We start from the raw sequence: 8,998 nt of genomic DNA on the forward strand, positions 1-8,998 counted from the left end.
GCGGGGGAAAGGAATGATTTTTCTAAGCTAAATAAAGGAGAGCAATACCTCCTCCAAGTGTGGCTGGTTCTCTTTCACATATCTTCCATCCCAGGAAAATAATTTCGCTCTACATAGGACTTTTCCATTAAACATATAGAAAGCATCATCTCTATCTGTAAGAGATTTGTAATGAAAATTTAGATAGAGAACATTGCTTTGCTGATACATAAACCACCTTTTGTCCCTAACTGGATTTATGGTAATCCCTAAGGACGTCCACATCACACTGACCCCACAAGCCTAAATGGAGAGAAAGCCATTAACCTGGCTGCACCCCAAGCAGCGGTGGCCTCCCCACACTCTCCCTGTCCCTGCAACTCTCTCCCAGTGCAGTCCGTGCAAAAGGAACAGATGGGTGGAAAGTAGAAGTCCATGTTTCGAATTGGCAACCCACGTCAACACCAAAAGGCTGAAGAATCATCAAAGAGATTTCAGATGCTCTATGAAGAAATTCACTTTAACACTTATAACTTTAAAACTTTGCATACATTACAAGAGTGCATTGATGATACAAGTTGTAAAATACTTTTCCATTCCTTTGGATTTTGCATATGATGGTTCTGCATCAGTCACTGCAGGTAGATGGAACAAGCTTTGTTTTTGTGTTGTTTATTTTTAAACATGCATTCAGCTAGATATGATTCAGAATAGCTTAATACTCCCTTTTTTTCATTACAGTTAGCTAAAAAATTGCCTGGCAGCCCACCAAACAGGATTTGCTTTAAGACCAACCCACAGAGTCAGTTGGAGACTGAGGGCGCTGGGACCTGCTGGGCCGGCCGTAGTAGTGTTTAGCTAAGTATCGAGAGCATTAAGAACAAAGTCCTGGTTGGAGGCCCAAGGCCTGCAGCACCAGCTGTGGAACCTCCACGATGTGACTGCACAGCTCCATCCGAAAACGTTTGCAGGGTGATCACCACTGAGGGGCCACATAGCTGTAGGTGGGTGTTCCTGGGGCCCGATAAGTGGGCACAGTGATGGGGTGGGGGGCGACAGGAGTTGGGGAGTGGGCGGGCAGTCAGCAAGGTAGCCGCTGACATGGCTATAGTGGTCCCCGCCACCGTGCCCATGGTGACCCCGTTGCCTCTAGGCAGAGGGATGGGAGCAGGGGACACCGTCGCTGGCATGCTGTTGGGCTGCACCACTGTGGTGTGGTGGATGACGTGACGGGGCTGCATACAGGGGCTGGGGGTAGTACGTGCCTTGCTGTGCGTGCGCGCTCTGCTGGGGGTAGGCACTTCGCTAGGGGTGTCCAGCGGTCTGGTGGGGGTTGGGGAGGAGAAGTACGGTGGCACCGCCCCGCTGGTGGGGGAACAGGACACTTTGTAAGGTGTGCCAGGAGTGTAACCTGTTTGGAAGGTAGGATTCGCTCCAGAGTACGTGTTGGGGGAATAGGCAGGAGCTGCTGCGTAACCCATGGGGAAACCAGCTGGATATCCAATTTCTTTGGCATTTGCATAGGGAACCGCAGAAGAACCCGGGCTATAAACAGGATTCATGATTTCAAGAACGCGCCGCGGCGGCGGCCTGGGCCTCGGTGACCAGCGCTCGCCGGCCCGGGGCGGGCTCGGCGAGGGGCGCGCGCCGCGGAGGCCTGCTCCGATGCGCGGCTGAGCCGCGAGGCCCAGGTTGCCGCCGCCGCCTTTCCGGTCCGCGTTCCCCCTCGCCCGGCTCGGCCCGGCCGCCTCTTCGCAGCCCGCGCTCCCTGCCGACGCTGCGCAGTCGCCCTTCACATAATCTTAATCACATTCAGTTGCGTATTGTATGCTTGGCTGACTGTAGTCAGCTATTGAGCAACTCTGGGAATTTAGCTTAAAAAAAAACACCAAGGCTTTTAGTAAAGACGTTAAGACAGCTCAACAAGGAAAGAATAGTCTTTTCAACAAATGGTGCTGGAACAACTGGATATCCACATGCAAATGATGAAGTTGGACCCCTACCTCTTACCATATATGAGAATTAACTCAAAATGGATCAAAGACCTAAATGCAAGAGTTAAAACTATGAGTCATATGAAGACATAAGTGTAAATCTTTGTGACCTTGAATTAGGCAGTGGTTTTTTAGATATGACACCTGAAGTTCAGGTGACGAAAGAAAAAAAGTAGATAAATTGGACTTCATCAAAATTTAAAACTTTTGTGCATCAAAGGCCACTATTGAGAAAAAGAAGACAACCCACAGAATGGGAAAAATCATATATCTGAGAAGGGTCTAGAATCTTAAAGGTTCTTTAACTCTTATAACTCATCAGTAAAATGACAACCCAACGATAAATGGGCAAAAGGTTTGAACAGACATTTCTACAAAGCAGATACACAAAAGGTGAATAAGGATATGAAAAGATGTTGAATATCATTGGTCACTAGGGAAATGCAAATCAAAATCACAGTGAGATACCACTGCATCCCACTAGCATGGGTATAATCAAAACAATCGACCATCAAAAAGATGGCAAAGCTGGAGAAATTGGAGTATTCATATACTGCTGGTGGGAAAGTAAAATGGTGCAGCTGCTTTAACAAAACATTTTGGGGCATCCCTGGTGGCACAGTGGTTAAGAATTCGCCTGCCAATGCAGGGGACACAGGTTCAAGCCCTGGTCCAGGAAGATCCCACATGCTGCGTAGCAACTAAGCCCGTGTGCCACAACTACTAAGTCTGTGCTGTAGAGCCCGCAAGCCACAACTACTGAGCCCACGTGCCACAACTACTGAAGCCCTCGCTCCTAGAGCCCGTGCTCCACAACAAGAGAAGCCACTGCAATAAGAAGCCTGTGCACCACAGCGAAGGGTAGCCCCCGCTCAACGCAACTAGAGGAAGCCCGCCCGCAGCAACAAAGACCCAACGCAGCCATAAATAAATAAATAAATAAAAATTTTTAAAAGATACGTTCACGTAAAAACTTGTACATGAATGTTCATAGTAGCATTATTCATAAGTAGCGTTATACCCCAAAAGTGGAAGTAATTTAAATGTCCATCTACTGATGAATGGATAAATAAAATGTGGTCTATCCATACAATGGAATATTTAGCCATAAAAAGGAATGAAACACTGACACATGCCAACGTGTATGAACCTTGAAAACTATGCTAAGTGAAAGAAGCCAAGTACAAAAGGCTACATATTGTATGATTCTATTTTTATGAAATGCCCAGAATAGGCAAATCCACAGAGACAGAGAGTTGATCCATGGTTGCTTAGGACTGGGGGAAAGAAATAATGGGGAGTGATCGCTACCGAGTATGAGGTTCCCATCTGGGATCATGAAAATGGACTGGAAAACAGATAATGGTGATAGTTGCAGAACGCTTGTGAATCTACTAAAAGTCACTGATTTGTACATTTTAAAAAGGTTGTAGGACTTCCCTGGTGGTCCAGTGGGTAAGACTCTGCACTCCCAATTCAGGGGGCCTAGGTTTGATCCCTGGTCGGGGAACTAGATCCCGTATGCATGCAGCAACTAAGAGTTCTCATGCCCAACTAAGAAGGCTGCATGCCGCAACGAAGATCCCGTGTGCCACAACTAAGACCTGGCAAGCCAAAATAAATAAAATTATTTTAAAAACACAAAATTAAAAAAATAAAAAGGTGGCTTTTTTTTTTTTTTTTTTTTTTTTTTGCGGTACGCGGGCCTCTCACTGTTGTGGCTACTCCCGTTGTGGAGCACAGGCTCCGGACACGCGGGCCCAGCGGCCATGGCTCACGGGCCCAGCCGCTCCACGGCATGTGGGATCCTCCCGGACCGGGGCACGAACCCGCGTCCCCTGCATCGGCAGGCGGACTCTCAACCACTGCGCCACCAGGGAAGCCCCAGGTGGCTTTTATGGTATGTGAATTATATCAAATTAAAAAAAGAAAGAAAGGAAGGAAGGAAGGAAAGAAGGAAGGAAATAAGGAAGGAAAGAAGGAAGGAAAGAAGGAAGAAAAGAAAGAAAGAAAAGAAAGAAAGGAAGAAAGAAAAAGAAACAGGGAGTAGACAATCAAGGGCCTCAGATAAAAAGTACCTACCACATAATAATGGGGCCAAACCTCATGTTCTTTCTTCATAGGGGAGCACCTCAGACCCTCACACAGAAATTATTTTTATTTTAGACAAAGTTCCAACAGTCTGGATTGTCCGTTTCCTTTGATGCATGGTAAGCCAGTTTATCACAACATTCTTCCTCTAAAAACTGCCCTTCCTCACAGAGGTGGCCCCAGCAGCCATTTTTATCCTAAGGTCCGATGACCTTATCAATCGGACTACAGGGAAACCTAACCCAAAAGGGCCAATCTGATTCTCTCCTCTGGGATTGGCACTGGGAGAGAGGCAGCTCTCTGTTCTCTGCAAGTGACCAGAACTGAGTTGATGTAACCTTAGGGTTTGTGGCAGACTCATGTTTATGGAGAAGCCAAGAAGGGGAGTTTACAGAAGCAAAAGAAAAGAACTGGACAGGCAAAGGGAGCAGAGGTGAGCAATACTAAGAAAATGGCCTCTTTGGTTTCTGCTGAGTTTCTACTTCCTGGTTCTGCCTCCTTGGTTCACTTTTGCCCTTAAGGTACCCCCATAAGCTTATAATAAATGTTCGTTTTTTTTTCTTAAGCTAGAAGGCTTTTGAAAGTTGGGATTGAAAAGGCTTTGGCTATAGCGCTAGGTTCCAAGAGATGAAAAATGTACTGTCACTGGTAATGTGGGCGTTAAAACAAATGTTTGTATGAATGCAGCAAATTAGAGATGGGAGGCACTGCTTGAGGCCATCAATGCTAAGAGCAGCAATAAATAGATTAATAGTCCATAAAAAGAAATAAGTTCCTATAAAAAGCTCCAAAAGAACTGCAAAAAGCTCATCAGTCTGTTACCATTTAGCTGCGAGGCCAGCAGTGGTTGACCTCAGTGCATATTAGAGCGTGGTTTGGTTATAGCACGGTCATTACAATGGCCTCGAGATGCAAAAGGCCAGTCAGATGAAGCTGTATGCTTCAATGAAAAAGACGTTTAAATTAACTTTCAGGCATTTATAGATGTAAGATTCACTTATCTGGCACGTAGACATTGTAAAATCTGTCATTGTATAACATAATGACAGATGCATGTGCTCCAAATGTGTAATTATATATCTCCAGAAACAGCACATTCCCTAAATAAAGAACAAGCTGGTAGCAGAAGTGAGGAATAAATCACTTTATAATTTTACTGTTGCTTTCCCCATGGAGTTCTTGAGGCTAAAGTTGGTGTGGAACATAGCCGTATGTTCCATATCTAATAGGCCGTATGTTGACCATATCTGCTAGATCAGCGGGTCTCAACCTATCAGACTCAAAGTCCCTTTAAAAAGAAATATTTTCTAATATCCCGTTAGGAGCCCTGAAAGAAATTAATATGAAATATAATTGGCCTGCACTCAAATATGTATATGTATATGTAAATGTGTATATATATAAATGTTTAGTTTGCATTTTCATAATGATTAATCTTGAGCTTTACAGGTGCTTATAGGCCATTTGTACATCTTTGGAGAAATGTCTGTTCAGGTCCTTTGCCCATTTCTTTTTTTTTTTTTTTTTTCTTTTGCAGTACGCGGGCCTCTCACTGTTGTGGCCTCTCCCGTTGCGGAGCACAGGCTCCGGACGCACAGGCTCAGTGGCCATGGCTCACAGGCCCAGCCGCTCCGTGGCATGTGGGATCTTCCCGGACCGGGGCACGAACCCGTGTCCCCTGCATCGGCAGGAGGACTCTCAACCACTGCACCACCAGGGAAGTGCCCATTTCTTAATTGGGTTATTTGTCTATTTTAAGTTGTAAGTGTTCTTTATATATTGCAGCTGAAATTCCTTATCAGATATATGATCTGCAAATGTTTCCTCCTATTCAGTGGGTGGGGGGAATTATAGCTTATCAAAATGGAGAAAATGGGAAGTATGATATTCTTGCAGATGAGCTGGACCTGTTTCTGAAACTGTGTCTTAAAATCTCAGCACATTTGACATTTGGTTTCAGGGTAGTATAAAGTCCTCAGAGACCACATCCTTTGGTAGGCAACAGAGAATAGAAGATGGATAGGAAAAAAGCTGTGAATACAAGAGGTGATGGAGCAGTTGTGAGGTCGACTTGCGGGGGTTGTATCTGATATTACTGAAAACAAAGGTATTCAGGAGTGGATACAGTGTGTGCCAGACACTGGGATATATATGATTATTTACTAGTTATGCATCCTTAGATGAGCTATTTACTTTTGGGGAGTATGTTTCTTTTTTTTATACCAATTTATTTTATTATTTAGTTATTTATTTAGGCTGCGTTGGGTCTTTTGTTGCTGCGCACAGGCTTTCTCTAGTTGTGGTGAGTGGGGCCTACTCTTCGCTGTGGTGCACGGGCTTCTCATTGCGATGGCTTCTCTTGATGCGGAGCACAGGCTCTAGGCACGCGGGCTTCAGTAGTTGTGGTGCATGGGCTTAGTTGCTCCGCGGCATGTGGGATCTTCCCGGACCAGGGCTCGCACCCGTGTCCCCTGCATTGGCAGGCGGATTCTTAACCACTGTGCCACCAGGGAAGCCCGGGAGTATGTTTCTTTATATGTAAAATGGGGATCGATGTTATTGTGTCAAATATGATATCGCCTTTATGATATTAATAACAACAGCTAATAATATGCTGCTAAAAGCTTTATAGGCTTCCTTTCACTTGGTCTCATGTGAACCTAGGTGGGCACTGAGGAGTAAAACTGAGACTTCGATCATGCAACGGGTTCAGTCAGGATTTGAGTCCATGTCTGTCTGACTCCAGAATCTTTGCTCTTAAATATTTCATTATGTAGCTTTAAAATGCTGTGAAATCATTTTGTCCACTAAATCATTGTGTAATATTATGTGGGACTGTTTTTATGGTTCCATTGCTTGGTATGTTATGTAAGTTTAAGGGATAATGAGGATTGTGGGGGTCACCTTGAAATGGGAGAAGTCATGCTTGTGGAGATGCTAGTTATTGGAACCCCCATACATTTCATCATGTTCCCCGACATTAGCATATGATGTAATATCTTCTCAAATTTACTTGGAAACTATTAGATACCTAATTATTTGGAAGGATTACCCAACAGACTCAGGAAAATAGGACATGAAGATACAGTCCCATTAGTGTCAAATCTGATAACTTTCCCAGATGGTGTCTTAATTACTGTGGGTGGGGGGGCAGGATAATGATCCCCCTGAGGATATCAGTGTTCTAATCCCTGCAACCTGTGACTGTATTAACGTTATATGGCAAAAGGGACTTTGCAGATGTGATTAAGTTAAGGATTTTAAGACGGGAAGAGTATCCTGAATTATCCAGGTGAGTTTAATCACAAGGGTTCTTAAAAAATGGAAGAGGGGCTGAAGATCAGAGTCAGAAAAGGTCTGTGACAACAGAAGCACAGGTGAGAGTGATGAGATTGCTAGTTGGAGGCCATGAGCCAAACAATGAAGCTTTCTGGAAAAGGCAAGAAATGGATTCCCCCCAGTGCCTCCTGAAGGAACACAGCCTGCCAACACCTTGATTTTGGCCCATTAGACCCATTTTGGATTTCTGATCTCCAGAACTGTAAAATAATAGATTTGTGTTTTCTTTTTTTTATTTGATTATTTTAAATTAGATATTTTAATATGAGATAATTGTAGACTCACAGTTGTAAGAAATAATACAGAGAAATTCTCTATACCAGATTTTCTATACCAGTAATTCTCTATTACCAGTTTCCTCCAACAGTAATATCTTACAAAACTATGATACATTGTCACAACCAGGATATCAACATTGGTACAGCCAGGATAGAGTACAGCTCCATCACCACAAGGATCCCTCTTCTTGCCCTTTTATAGCCAACCCAACCCTCTCCATCTCCCTTGGCCCCTGATTCCCAGCAATCACTCACCTGTTCTCCATTTCCAAAATTTTGTCATTTCAAGAATGTTATATAAATGGAATTATACAGTATGGAACCTATTGGGATTGGCTTCTTTTCATCCAGAATAACTACCTAAAGGTTCATCTACATTGTTGCCTATATCAATAATTTGTTCCCCCTTTTTTTTACTGCATAGTATCACATGCTATCCTGTCCTATTAATCTACCCCTCCACTAATACCACACACTATTAACTACATGCAATGTATGTACCAGTTTGTTTAACCACTCACCAACTGAAAGACATCTGGGTTGTTTCCAGTTTGGGGCTATTACAAATAAAACTATTATAAAACTATTATTATAAAATAAAACTATTATGAATATTTGTACACAGGTTTTTAGTGTGAACATAAGTTTTCATCTCTCAGAGTTAAATCCCCAAGATTGCAGTTGCCAGGTTATATGGTAGTTGCACATTTAGTGTTTTAAGAAACTGCCAAACTATTTTCCAGAGTAGCTGTAACATTTTACATTCCCACCAACAAAGTGTGTGATCCAGTTTCTTTGCATCCTCATCAGCATTTGGTGTTGTCACTATTTTTTATTTTAGCCATTTTGATAAATGTGTAGTTGTATCTCCTTGTGATTTTAACTTGCATTTCCATAAAGATTAATGATGTTGCGTATTTTTGTGCGTGCATATTTGTCATCTATGTATCCTCTGCAGTGAATTCTCATTTTCTAATTGGGTTATTTGATTTTTACTATTTAGTTTTGACAGGTTTTAATATATTCTAGATCCTATTTTTCATCAAATATGTGGTTTGTAAATATTTTCTTCCAGTCCATATCTTGACTTTTCATCTTCTTAATGTGGTCTTTTGCAGAGCAAACATTTTTAATTTTGAAGAGGACTGATTTTTTTTTTTTTTTTTTGCGGTACGCGGGCCTCTCACTGTTGTGGCCTCTCCCGTTGCGGAGCACAGGCTCCGGACGCGCAGGCTCAGCGGCCATGGCTCACGGGCCCAGCCGCTTCGCGGCATGTGGGATCTTCCCGGACCGGGGCACGAACCCATGTCCCCTGCA

The 8,998-nt window shown here is 43.5% G+C and overlaps 1 pseudogene across 1 annotated transcript; it reads right to left on the bottom strand.

The window, feature by feature from the left end:
• Positions 1–955: 955 nt before the first annotated feature.
• Positions 956–1,544, bottom strand: LOC309831335 (myelin-associated neurite-outgrowth inhibitor-like; annotated as a pseudogene). Its single transcript has one exon. The product of its transcript is annotated as a myelin-associated neurite-outgrowth inhibitor-like (transcript).
• Positions 1,545–8,998: the final 7,454 nt, after the last annotated feature.

Source organism: Grampus griseus (genome assembly GCF_964374135.1).
Source record: "Grampus griseus genome assembly, chromosome: 12".
Classification (NCBI taxonomy): domain Eukaryota; kingdom Metazoa; phylum Chordata; class Mammalia; order Artiodactyla; family Delphinidae; genus Grampus; species Grampus griseus.